The following is a 14,676-nucleotide window of genomic DNA, read 5'->3' as shown; positions in this document are numbered from 1 at the left end:
TTGAAGTAATTAAGCAGTGAGCCACGGCAACGCCCCCTTTCCCCTCCCCTTGACAACAGGGAGATCATGGAGGAATTAGACGGAGGCTCCCAGTACCCCCACCCGAACCCTTGTCCCCTGCAGCCCCCCTGCATCTCTCAGCCCTCCCAGTCCTCCTTTTTTTCCACTGCTCTCCCCCAGCCGGCCCAGGACTCCGTCTGTGGAGGAGACGCTGGGATCTGACCGGCAGCAGTGAGGTCACAGGTTTGGAACATGTGGGTCTTGGCCTGTACTCACTGAGGGAAGCTACAGGAAGGAGACATTTACCTCATGTCTTCTCCTGTTTGTTTTTACAGCCCTTCCAATAATGATATGGATTTTTACAAATATGATGGGTGATGTTATTTCTATTACAAGGATTATGTATCCGGGTTACCAAACATCCCCTCTAGGTGGTCCCCTGTCCCCACTGAGTTTTATCAGGTCTCTCTTGAGAATGAAAATTATGCCTCAATGAGATAACCTCTCTAAATACAGCTCTAATAAGAAATAAAATCATAATAATAATCCCCATACTGAAAAGCTTTCGCCAACTAAATGTGCCCCAAACTTCCCTAGGGTTTTTGGGCCGCCTTAAATTTACTCCCTGCCGTGCCTAAGCATCTTGGAATTTTTTAAGATTGATTTCTGTTTTATTGGATAGTGATGGCTTGGAGCAGGGTAGAGAGAGACAGCATGACATGCAGCAAAAGGGCGTGGGGTAGGTCGCTGCAGTAAGGTTCACACTTACGATACATGGTGCTTACACTCTAACAGGTGAACTACTGGAGAGGACTTTAAATGCATTAAAAGAAGCCTGTTAAACCCAAATGTGCCGTAAATTTGGCAGAAAAACAAGAAAATGTAGGGGTCAGTGCTTGAAATTAATCACGTCTATCCCTGCGTATTTGATATAATAGTATCTTGTATCATGAAAACAATTTTTGGACATATTTTTGAAAAGTATGTGTATATATATATGTAATAAAGCTTCTGATTGAGTTTTACCCACAGCAGTGGTTGACTTTTATCTGACGGATATCTTTCAACCAAACTTCTGCGGTGTGCTTCTGACTAGAGAAATATATGTATATATGAGAGCCATGTTTTCATTAAGTCTACATAGCGTTAGCCATCAACCGTTAGCAATTTCAGCTTTTAATCCCTTCGCAATATTCAACATTTGTTCTTTTAAAATGACCCTCTTGACCAGTGTTTTGGTCAAAGTGTTCTTGTGAGCAGGTCCCACATGACTTTGTATTCCATGCTATCTCACCGAGGCTATTAAAGGCAGGCTGAGACACGGTCTCCGACCTCATGGGGAACTATGGGGCATGACACATGCGCAGCAGTGTAACTGGAGCTGCGATGTTGGAGGGTTACACCAGACGGCGCTAGAAATAAAGGGGTGGTGTTTGCTCAGGGGCTCTTTGGGTGCACTCAATTTAAATTTAAGGTTAGATTAATTTAATGACGAGGTCAACGTACCCCATATCTTTTATTTTCATATAAAATACATTCCAACCCAAGGCCCTCTGCAGATGGCTTAGTGAAAATAATCGGTCGTCCTCATGTTCTAGGATCGTGTGCCAGCTATTTAGCCTTTTCTGCAAGTGCAGACTAGATTTTTACCGCCCATGTGTTCTACCCCGATGATGTGACGCCTTGACTTCTCCTTTTTTTTATGCCTCTTTGATTTGCACGAGGATGCACATGCACGTGCATAATAACACGGCGGCGCAACACATTTCTCCAACATTTTTACCACGCTATGAAACGCACAATGTGTAAACTAAATCACAAAATATGTGTATTTGTTAATCAAAGGACACCTTAAAGTTTGTAATCCACCCAAAAAGCGAGAGTTATTAATGATTTCTAAGCAAAAATGTATTGTAATTTCAGTCAAACTTCATCGACTCTTTCATCCTTGACTTTAACAGGAACAGAAGGTGAATTGTGTATTTTCAGTCCTTTACTCCCCGTCTTTCCGACAGCTCTTACTCAGACTCCGTGTCTGTTTATCTGGTAAACCAGGCGGGGACTGTCTATTCAGAGTTTGGTTTAAGTTTGTTATGTTGTCATAGTAATTTAACTGACAAAACCTTTCAAACATTCAGTGACGTTGTTTTTTGATCGCGTGCGATATAACGATAGGCTTTTATCCCTGGATTAAAAACATGTACCCTTTGTCTTGGAGAGAATCAGATGGGCGAGGGAGATGGTTATCCTTTGAGACTCTCATCTTAGGGGAAAGCGATGCTCACTGTGATTTTGGCTGTTGTTTTTAGTTCCATAAACGTTCATGGAGGGGAACTTCAGAGGGTTTAACGTCATGCTTGTAGCTTTAAATAAGCTGTATTCCAATCACAAAGGGGCAGGTTTTTCTTTAAATATTATGGAGGAGTGGGGTGGAGAATTCTCACCACCACCAAGAAGCTAGTGCAAGATGTGGATCTAGTCTATACTAAGATCGTTGACACATTTTCTCATTATGTCTCAAAAGTCAACATCGTGTTGGACAAAAGAAACGGCGCAATAACATCATCGGCAGTTCAAAATCCTGAACGGAAACATGGTGATACCCATAAAGTGAAGTCATGGCAGGTTGAAACGCAGCACATCCAGATGCAGCAGAGCACAAAACCACAGCGCTGATTCCTTCCTTCCTCTGTGTGTGTCCTAACAAAGAGAAATTCTCAGGACTTCTTGCAGTGGCTTTTGTAAGTCGGGGCAGTCCCCGTGTCTTTTCCTTTCTGCGCCTCCATAAAGGAGGACGTGTCCCAGCCTGTGACCATCCAGGCTCTGTCTTCTCTATTCAAGTCCCACAGTCTGCTCTGATGGGCCTGATAATGACCTCCAGCTACAGCTGCTACAGCAGCAGGTAGTCAGGAAAGAAGCAGTGGACTATGAACCTCCTGCAGCTTCATTTAGACCGGGAACACACTTAAAGAACTTGAGTTAACTCTCTGTTTATGCTTTTAAAGCATCAATGACTTACTATACTGTTTTAAACAGCCGGGGTTCAGTTGGTCTTTAAAGTGTTTGGCATACGGGAATTGATGCACTTTACATCTTTGCAGGATTAGTACGAGTCGAGATAGCCACCATGTCTTATTAAGATTAACCAATCAGAGCACTGAACACACTGTTTGGATTGACAACTGATCCAATACCACAGAGTAGATCACTAGGAAACTAAGATATTGACGCTGTAATTCAATTAACAGGAAGTAATCAGTAGGTCAGTAAATACGTTAATAAAAAGTAAAAAAGTAAAGTCAATAAAGGAAACAAGTGGGTAAGTTAAGAACGAATAAAATAGGACGAGTTACAAAGGGAAACAATTAAGGAGGTAAATACATGAAACATAAATTAGAAGGTTCACAATAGTACATACAGGTGGGAAAAACAAACGAAAGATAAACGGATAGAATAATAATTAAGTTCTCTGTAAGTAAATAAAGAAAACAAGTGGGTAAGACAAGTATATGGGATAGTAAATATGCACGTCAATAAGAAAATATTTACTACAAGTTAGTTAGCCAACGTCAGTGTACTGTCAGTAAATAAACAAGGGCTTAACTAAGAAACGTAGTAAATAAATAGAATAAAATAGTATCACCACTAGGATACTAGTCCACCTACAGCTAAGGTGTCATGTGACCAGGTTGCAGTGCGTTGTGTTTTTTTTATAGCCTAGTGTTACTTCGGATGATTGTATAACCGCTTTAAATATCATTAAAGTGGGGTATATTTGTTAAGATCACCTTGCTGAACAAATCGTTTTTCCAATAGAAGAATCCCATTGGCTTTTTGTCGAGGGAACCAGCGCGATGCTAACTTGGCCTAAAATAATACATCATTCCTGCAACACTCTGTAAGGGTTAACCCAGAAACAGATCACCCATATTAACACGAAACTGGTTGAAAATGTTGGTTCTGTGTGTCAAGCACCAGTATTGCGTTCCAACATAATGAGTTGGATGCCTTGTGACCGGGCTTTGCTGTGCGTCAGAGAGGCAAGGAGACGGAAAGCAAAGCTGCTTCGGCTCCACAGACCGAGCACAGCTGAAACGCATTACACCCCGAACTCCTGCGTCTGCTAGGATGACATCATCCACAGCTATGTGTTAAGATCTGCTGTTTTGTTATGCAGATGTTATATTTAGGCTGGAGCTGCCAGCACAGCTGATATCATGGACAGCCAGTACATCGCAATGGGATTTTGGGTGTAGCACGGAGAAGAATGCAGCAGGCTGTGGAAATGTTTTTAGCCCATTAGGAACAGATTGGTAACTCCTGGATAGCTTCTTCCTCCTTATCTTAAGGCAACATCTTTTTTATTACATTATAATGTCAGCACAGCCAATCATAGCAGATCGTGAAATAGTCATGAAATGCACATATTGGTTTCCTGTACATGAACTCGTCTGTTGTTCTTTTTTGGTGTTGCCAAAGGAGTGTCAATTAAGTGGTGGAGACACAAATGAAAAGCATCCATGTGACTAAGCAACAGTCAGAGCAAGTGACGTACTTCATAATATCCAAAAAGACGACTATCAGTGGACAGGAGGGGAGGTCAATGGCTCCAACAGACAGGACTTTAAAGCAGAAGACCAGTGAATGACTCCACGTTGTGGTTTTATGGTAGTGATTATGTCGCCTTAACCTAACTATTTGTGGTTTTGTTGCCCAAACAAAACTGTTCATGCCGGTTTTCCTAAACCTAAATACTCGGCTTTGTTTCCAAAAACCCAAGTGTTAGTTTTGTTAGCTAAACCTAACTGTTGGTTTTGTTGCCTAAACCTAAATGTTGGTTTTGTTGCATAAACCTAACATTATGTAGTTATTTTAAGGCCAACAGGGATGCCGCGAGTCTGTTCTGGTCAGCAACATGCCCAGTCATAGTGAGGCTTCAGACGTGGACTAGTCTTGTATCTTACATCATAAGAGGCACAGCAAGGTGTGGGGTGCCATCCAATATTTCCACCACTGGTTTCCATCTCGCCCTGCCCTCATCAGTGGAGACGTTACAGTTCCACATGTTGGCAATAGCACAGCCTGCACACATCTTGTAAACTCGATGTGTAATAGTTAGTGATGGAGGCTCCCTGCTCCACTCGGGGGCCATGTCCAGGTATTCGCCTGGCCACGGCCAGGATTTTATTGATACTAGCACTCTTATCGATACTCTTATCGGTTCTTTTTTATTATTTTGTAAGAAAAAAAGAAACATTTTGAAAATAATTGACATTGCTTTATTATTCTTGTATGTAAACGAATAATCTTTCCTGAGCAGAAATACAAGAAGTTCCAAAATCTTTAAAATACATTAACAGCTAAGCAATTAGCTAAGCAATTAGCTTTCATTTATTAGCCTGTTCTTGTGATCAAAACGTTGAATCGCTACAACCACCAAACATTAATTTCTAGTTCTAAATGACAGTAACTCTATGTCCCCAGCCTGATCCCAGCTGAAGACATAAATCAGCGCTGCAGCAGGAACTTTTGACCAGGGGACAGAAAACATGTAACAGCTCCACATGTCTAACTAAAAGAAGAGACAGAGCCAAGTCAAACACTGATGGTCACTGCTGTAGCTCTCTGTGCTTCAGCTCTCTGCTGTATTCCAGGTCTTGTGTGTACTCTGCTGAACTGTTGCCGGCCACAGCCCTGTTCTACTGGAGTCAGTGGGAGCGTAGCAGTGCTGCATTGACGGGTAAACGGCTTTGTGTTTGAGTCCCAGGGGCTCAACTATCGGCCTCCCAGCACGGGCACAGCAGTCCAAGCTTCCCTGACCCCTGATCTGTGACCTCTGACCTCTCTGATGCCTGACCCCCTGTTGGGCGAATCTCCTTTGTGCTACTGAGAGTAGGTTATATGAGTGTGTGAGCCATCAGCGTTATTAAAACGACCAAAAATGCAACCAGCCATCCCCTGTCTCCATCCCATATTAGCAGAGAGAGAGCAGGGGCAGAGGGGTTGTTAAGTTGAGTATGTTAGTGAAGTCTAGCTCATTGATCCTTTGTCTGAAGTTTTTCAGAATCTATGGCTCTGACCACGGCTAAGAAATACCAGTCGCCTAACTCTGTTGAGTGTTGATAAATCCACAGCACTGTCCGTGGTTCTGGAGCAGCAGACGGATTTGTATTTGCAACGAGTCCCACCCTTCTCTGTTTTGTCTTGGATCTATAATATTCTCTAAACAATACAGCTAGGGGGGTATACTTATAGAAAAGGAAGAAACGAGGAAGGCAGGTGATTTAGTAAAGTAAAAAAAAAAAACACAACATAGAACTTTCACCCAGGATACCCGGGTCTGTGTTTTGTGTGACACCAAAGCCATAGTTGCCTTGTTTAAGTTACATATGTGAGTTACTTAACATATTAGACTTTTGGTTGAAGAAAACCGCTAAAACACACTTAAAATGTATTTTCAAAACAAAAGCTTCAGTCGCGACATCCCCATCAAACCAATTCGCTCGCATGGAATATTTGCAAACTACCTCTTTTGAACTCTTCCACACTCATTTGCATCAAGTCTCACTATTTTTCACATTATTTTTCATTTATGGCTGGTGATATTTTCTATTCTATTCCTATATTTTTCTTCTTGTCAACAAATCCCATGTGCAGCTCCACACCAACAGTGGATCGTATCTACTTAAAAGTATTGTGTGTTTATCACAACCTGATATTTGTCAGCTTTGCTGTTTTATGGGACTTGTTAACAATAAGAAAACAGAAAACCACAGGACTTTTTCTTTCAGGCACAAAACTTGGTTGATAAAAAAAGGATTAAAATAAATCACATATCAGTCCAACCTTGACCTCTCAGAGACAGCCAGTAGCTTGTGAGGAAGGTGCATATATTTCCTCTGAAGTTGTATTTTTTATTTATTTGACTTATAAACCACATTTATTTGATCTGAAACATCTGTTTTCATGACCGAACTGTTAGTGGTGCTGACTGCAATGAAATGGTTTGAATCCTATTACAAAAAAGTTTGCCTCAGTCAGTTGCTTAACAAGCTCGTGTGAGTGGCATGTTAAAGTGCACACATGGGTATAAAACTGTGACGTAGTTTAGATGCAGAACCTACAATTAGAGATTTCCAAAAATGTTGCATCATTTTGAAACGCAATGATGTAATGTGTTCCGTTTGAGCTCAGTTGGGGTTAACAACTGTTAAAATATGCACACACACACACACACACACACACACACGCTTTTTTTTTAACTCGTGCATCACTTTAAAAACATGTTTTAAGAGGATCATTCTGTGCTAGCTCATCATGCCTGCTTTGTTAAAAACAACAGAATCATCATCATGCTGGAGTCTAAGTGATTGCACAATGAAAAACAGAGAAAACGGCTGTAACAGGGAGACACATGAAGTTAGAAAGTGTATTCAGAGCTAAGTTCAAGTTTCGATTTCTTTATTATCATGTGCACAAGATTTACAGAGAAGCAGTCGTTAGCAATGTTAGATCCCAGGTTTACTCCAACAAAGCTCATTAAATATGTGAAGAAAAAATTATCTGAGTAAAAGCAAAATGGATTCTCACATTTATAAAATAAACAGAGATGATAACAGTTTGGAAATACAGTAAGTATAGTATTTTAAGGTAAAGTATAAGTATATATATATATATATATATATATATATATATATATATATATATATATATATATATATATATATGTATGCATGCATGTATGCATTTCTGAGTATTGATATTTCTCTTTACACCCTTACTAATATATAATGTGAGTTAAGCATTAATGCATGAGCCTTTTAAGCCGTAAACATACACTCTGTTTTACTTTTGACTTTACGGTACATTTGTGAGAAATGACCAGTGTTAGCGGGATTTGAGTCATTCACTGAAATGTGATATTATTGAGCATTAATATAATGCTCAAAATGTGTTATCAACATGTTCCTTGTATCCTTTTAATACTGCATTCCCTATCTATTTCAGTTTTGGAAATAGATAGTATTGCCAGCATAGTTATAAGAGGAAGTCAAGAATATGTATACTCCCAATTAAATACCAAAAGCTGGCATTTCTTAGTCGCCTAACTTATTCAAAAAATAACTGGCTATATATTAAATTTCATGAAGACGTGTGACAACACCGTACTCCTCTGAACAGAGGAAATGAAAACTTTTTGGGTTATATTATCAACTTCATATATAAACCCACCATACCAGCGTTTTACAAACAAGGATTTGTAAATTGGAGTGTGTCTTCATTGAAAGAAGAGCAAAGAACGACACTGAAGGCTTTTCTCAATGAAAAAGAGGATTTTTCGCTCTTCTCACGACTGGAGTTTGATTGACCCAAATTTAGTCCAATCTTCTGCCAAGTATTTTTTAGAATGTACCTGCCCTCTCCCAAACAGTTTCCAATGACACATTCTCAGAATGCCTCATCAGGTTAAATGCCCCTGACTGAGGGACAGACATACTGTTTGCATTAATATTAACCCTCGTTCTAACCGCGGTGGAACCACTTTCACAGGTGCGGTGCTCCTCAGTTTATTGGAGTCCTGTAGCTTTTATGAACACATTCCCCAGCATGTCAACCTGTGCCCTCTGGTCTTTTCCAAAGCCCTATAAAAATGTTACATCTGCCCCCCAGTTTTCCACATCCTATCTCAGAGACGCTGTTGATTTATCCGCTAAACGTTTCCAGAGAAGACAAGAAAAAGTCTGGTACCAGGTCTGGATACCACTGCCTCTTTCCCCCCTGTCTGTTCCTGTCTGTTCTTGTCTGTTCTGGCCTCTCAGGAGTGGAGGTGGAAGCAGGCCAATCCACGTTTATTGCCATCAGCTCACTAATGTAGAGGTTAACACTCCGTATTGGGGAAATGTGATCAAGTTAATAGTTTAATTAGGGATTGCCATGTGTTAACATTTTGACATTTAATCCATCATACAACCAAGGTCAAAATGCTCTAACATCTTGAAGCCCTTTCGGGATGAGGCTAGAACTGGCTCCACGCCTGCTCAGAGGCAGGGAACTGTCTGCAGCCACTGAGCTGTGTTTAGCGTTCGCCCTTGGACTTTAAAGGAGCTCTGAAGTTTTAGGAAATGAGCTTTGGGGCTCAAAAGTGTGATTGTTCAGCACGGTTCCAGGATGAGTTTCAGTGAAGCACAATGGAAGCAAGGGCAAACTGTTAGATTAGCTAGGATATAAATATCCTTCTAGAAAAGCAGAGGAAACAAAATCCTCCTCCTGGCACTTTCTCATCGTCCCGATGTTGATAAATACAAATTATTTCACGTGTTCCACAGATGGTTTCTGGTCTCATCCAGCGTTTGTCGCTATATTTATGAAAAATACACAATGCATGGCTCCAACATTATGTAAAAAAAGGTATCTTTAGTAGTGCATATTAGCATATTGACCAGTTGGTAATCCAGCCCTGTAGCCCAGCTTCAAAGGCATGACCAGAAGTGTCCTTTTCACACCTTTTTATGTTGCGTATTTTACATTGTGAGTCGATGAGCAATTTGCTCACTAACCAACAACTGTAATGGACATGCAGTCGGTACTTGTGTGGAGGCCTGCACTGACATCATATGATGCAACGGTTGATATTTTTATGAACGTGCTTCAGTGCATGGTAACCACCACATGAGACAGGCAGCCGCCTCAAGGAAGAACTGAGGTAATGGTTATTTGAGCAGCGAAGCTCTGTGATCTGAATCTCATACAGTCGAGCTCAGAGGAGACTCCTACATCTCTTAGCTCCCTAACATCGGGTTATAGTAGCCTTGTGAACAGTAAAACTCTTGGTAAATGTTAGAAGGAGCCCCTAAGGTCTGTTTTTTTTCCTAGTTTCCATAAGCCTTACTTCTGCTACCACTGTACATTCTGAGGCAATTAAAGAGCTTCAGTGTTGCTTCTTGGTGTGTTCTCCAAAACATGATCTACAAGTGTTCCTTGTTAGTTTGTGGGGGGGGGGGGAGATATGGTTGTGTAGAACCTTTACATCTACTTTTCATTGATTGAGCCACACACACACAGTTAGAGGAGATTCCAATAGACTTCAGGAATCTACAGATTCTATGATCAGCAGCGTGAGGAGGAGCGCAACGTTCAACTCATGTCCTACAAAAGAAACCTCAGCTAATCTGCATCAGTCTGTACCGATGTGTCTTTAATATGATTTAAACCAAACCCGGTCTCACTCCCAACCTGATAAATACTGCTGCTTGCTCAGTGGTCCTCGGCATCTGATACAGACGCACTGAGGCACCCTTTAGTGTCTGTATGAGACGTACCAGGCTTTCAACTATTTCCAGCATCAACCCGTCACGTTATTATTTGAAAGTCAGATTAACTGACGTAGAATAAACAGCGAGAAAGTACATGTGGGGTTAAAATGGGTTACTTTACCTTAGCCTTCTTTTTACATAACTTCCGTACTTTACTTATGCCAATTTAACAAACGTAGAGAGAAACATACTTATTTAAAACTTAAACCACTATATTTTCCTAAGCCAAACCAAGTAGTTTTGTTAACTACAAACTCAGTAAGCCTGCATTGGAAGTTAATTTTAAATAGTTGCAATGCGTGTAACGAGTGTATACTGACACGCCGTCTCTGACACGTCCAAAACTGACGCTACAGGGGCATCTAGAGGGCCACGGTTTGAAGCGTAGACTGAGCTTTACTATTTGATGAGTTGTGGGTGAAAATGAGTCGTATGAAAGCAGGAAAAAACGGAATGAAATGTATAAAAAAATAAAAATGTCACATTTAACTAAAAACTGGAGATTGGAGTTATTTTTTACTCAAGTTCCACTTACAACTTTTCAGCCACATCTCTTGGTCTTCATCAGTGGATGGAGTATGTTCAGTTTTTTTTTACAAACTCTATTTTTAATGAACAAAGAGGTCAAGGTGAGATCTTTTTTTCGGAATTCTTGCAAAGTGGCACCTGTTTTAAAGAGAAAGTATTGGAGGCTGTGTCCAATGAGCTGTTAAAGATGGCAAGAATAGTGTCAGTTTTAATACTTTCAAACATAAATCACACAAGATTTACAAAACAGAAAACAAACATGGATGGAATCTATTCATGTCTACTATCAGTCTACCACAGCAGTGTTTTCAGCTGCAGCTCGTACAGTAACTCCAGCAGCTGTGAGTCATTAGTTAGTACTTAGAGTGTAATCGGGCAGAACAGTCGGCGGTTATGAGACACAGTAGGTTGCATACTACCTCACTACTACCCGAGTGTTAGCACAGTGAGGTGATGGCAAGATGGCCTCATGCAACCATCCCTGGCCTGATCAATTCTTTTTTTTTTTTGTCCTTTTGTGAGTTTTTCTCCATCTGTTCATGCTTTGTCAACTTGTACTGTGGGGGGGCTTTCTTAGCTACCGTGGAAAGTACTAAACCAATCTTATGTAACGTCAACATTAATTCTAAATGGTTGTTAAAGTCCAGAGGAAACCATAATTAGCACCGTCTGTCTTGGTTTTACGGGGTTTTTTAGCTTAGCATTCAAGGAAAGATGCAGTTTGCTTTTTTTGTGTGACCACAAATTGATGTTGTCAACACCGGAGGGAAGATTTGTTACTCGTAAACAAAGCTGCCATCAATGTGCTGGAATGGATGTAAAAATGTGGGCACAACCTCATCAAGTGCCCACTAATTATACTTCCACGGCATCACTTTTAAAAGTTGGAGAGCTGTAATTAATGAGACAGTCAAACACGAAGCACCACCAAATAGTGTCTGTTAATGACACAGCCGATATCAAACAGTCTGGGTTTCTCCACTGCTGATGTGACACAGGACCCTTCATTCTGTTTCATTATTTATTGAAGTGATTTGTTTAAACGTTAGAATATACAGTAATGTGACAGATATATATATACACTGACACCTTCATACACACACAAATAAATACTTTCACCTTCACATACATGTATACCCACCATATGCTCGTATATCTGCAACAACAAAATAACTGAGGTAGAGAAGAAGGAAACTCAAAGCCAGATTTTAAAAAGGTGCAAAGGACTCCTTCTTCAAGATGCATCCAAACTATACTTTATCTGTAAGCAGTCGATGGAGGTAACCACTCCAGGATCTGGAGTCTCATAGCAGCTTAAGTTACACTCTTAAGCGTAGTTTTTGCTTGGCGTATTAAAGCTGCATGCCATAAAATTACGTAATGATTATATATATATATATATATATATATTATATATATATATATATTTATATATATATATATTTATATATATATTATATATTTATATATATATATTTATATATATATATATATATATATATATATAGTGAAAAAAGCAGATCAAATCAAACTAAGAAGTGATGCAAAATTGTGGCAAAATTTGCCCTGCAGCAATATCAGCATGTGATCTCAGAGAAGGCACAGCGTGCTGTTTCAGCATTTATCTGATCCCTGATCAGTTGGATTATCTGTGTCGGTGAGGGAGGGATGTGAGTGGTGATAAAACGTTTTGTCTGGCCTGTTGATCATAAATACGATTGACCCGTGAGTCGGTGTTCACGGATAGCTGTTAGCTAGCTAGCTGTTATTGACAACAGTTAATGGTGGTGAGTAAACTGCTACCAAACCACTACTCATGTATCAACACCATCCTCCGGACCGCAGTAGAGCTGACCATGATCTGCATGTAGTCCAGGGAAAACCAGGACAGGCATGAAGACCTGGGATCCTACCAGTGGAGATGTATCTAGATGTTCAGACTGCAGAGTGGATAATGAGTAGATCTACGTGGAAACTTGAAATAGTAGTTTATATCAAATTTGTGTCATGCGTGATATTCTACTTATAATACTGTATGATTTTAGTTATAAGCACTCATGGAATTTCATAATGCCTCATAACAACTAAATATTAATACATTATAAAGCATTTTATTATGACTTATAAGGTCATAGTACTTAAATAATTGCTGGTCACTCACTGACATTTGTTTGCAGTGATCTTAGTATATTATAATTCTATAGTGGTAATACAATATAATCTTTTTAATGCGCTTTAATAATTCTCATAATGCATTATAATCACTGTCATAAGGCATACCTATCACTGTTATAATGAATTATAACATGATTATAAGTCAGTCTTATGTTGTCGTTCTGTGCTTTAAATGAAATTGAAAAGATATCAATAAATCTAAGAAATAACACAAAACGGAAAATTACTTTTAAATTATAATCACAATTTAATGCATTACAACAGTGATTATACTGCATTATGAAAATATTAGAATGTTTTACAACTGTAGATATGCCGTTATCTGCAATGTAAGCAGTAAAGTGGTAAGGCCCATTAGACCACTGGACCAAATGAAGCCTAGTACAGTGTTAATTGATTACTTAATGAAAGCCAATTATCTCATGTGGTGGTCCACATCACTCCATGCAGTAGCTAACTAAAGTAGGATTTAATGGGTGTGGTTTTTAGTGGAACACGCTGATGTTTCACTCCAGCACGAGTCCAGCTCTGCAGCGCTTAATATTTATTTACTTTGGAAAGCTGTCAGATATTTGGACCACAACAACCTCGTCAGCTATTAGAGTCAGTGCAGACATATTGGTATTGTTGGCATTCTCTCATATCAGTCGGTTTTAATTAGAGCTTGTGTCTGGATCTGTATTGATTTCCTTTTTATACAATTAGACACTTTCCTGGTAACCGATGTACAACATCTGTTCATTCATCTATTTGTTTATCCGTCTGCCGTGCGCATATCTATATACTTTATACAAAAAAGGCGCCCTACATCAAACTCAGCATACAGGCCTGAGCATGAGGCTGAGTTTCCAGTCCGGTATTTAGTAACAGTTACAGGGTAATTAAGACAAATTGTAGGAAAGTTGGTGACTCAGCAGATGTTTTCCAGGTTATTTTTTGACACGTGTGATGTGCTCTGTGGTTTTTCCTCCCATCCTTGGTTAAAAGATGCCAGATATCTGACACCCCTTCAACTTCAATGACAAGTTAGCGCTTTTTATTCATTATTTTTGATCACACACGTGGCTCCTAAAAGACATTCCTTGGCATTTCCAAGCAACAAAAAATATCCAAGTTAGTATCCAAAACCTAAGAAAAAAAATGAAATGTCTCACAGATGTACATTCATAAAAAAATACAGTAGAATCCTTGCTATGTTCATTCATAATTTACTGATCAAATAAATTAATAGTAGCTTACTTTCATCTCAGAAGCCTCAGTGTGTGAGGATGGGTATGTCTGTCAGTTAATCCAACAAGAATCCTATTGTATCTTGAAAACACTTTGTCCAGATTGTCAAGAAATCTAGCATGGCTATTCAAGTCCCTCTAGCTCTGAGGTGTCCAAACTATGACCACCGGGCCATCTGCGGCCCGCTGCTCGTTTTTAAATGGCCTTGTTAAATTTTTGAAAATTAACTTGAATCATTTGAGCATATTTCTAATAAATTGCAATGAATTTTACATTGCACATTTTAGTTAGACTCACTTTAACGAAATAATCTCTGTCCTAACCTCTTGGAGCAGAAACCAATATTTTACCATTTCTGAATGTTCTGTTTGTAACATCTTAATATTAGACTTAATGATTTACATCTCAGTTAACATTAAGTGGGTGCTTA

General features: G+C 39.5%; 1 protein-coding gene across 1 annotated transcript in view; it reads left to right on the top strand.

Moving 5' to 3' along the window:
• Window positions 1–14,676, top strand: part of LOC129102102 (ras-specific guanine nucleotide-releasing factor RalGPS1-like) — an 85,744-nt gene that overhangs the window by 46,851 nt on the left and 24,217 nt on the right. The window lies entirely within an intron of this gene.

Source organism: Anoplopoma fimbria, chromosome 14 (genome assembly GCF_027596085.1).
Source record: "Anoplopoma fimbria isolate UVic2021 breed Golden Eagle Sablefish chromosome 14, Afim_UVic_2022, whole genome shotgun sequence".
NCBI classification, from domain to species: Eukaryota; Metazoa; Chordata; class Actinopteri; order Perciformes; family Anoplopomatidae; genus Anoplopoma; species Anoplopoma fimbria.
This window is presented reverse-complemented; position numbering and strand designations above follow the sequence as displayed.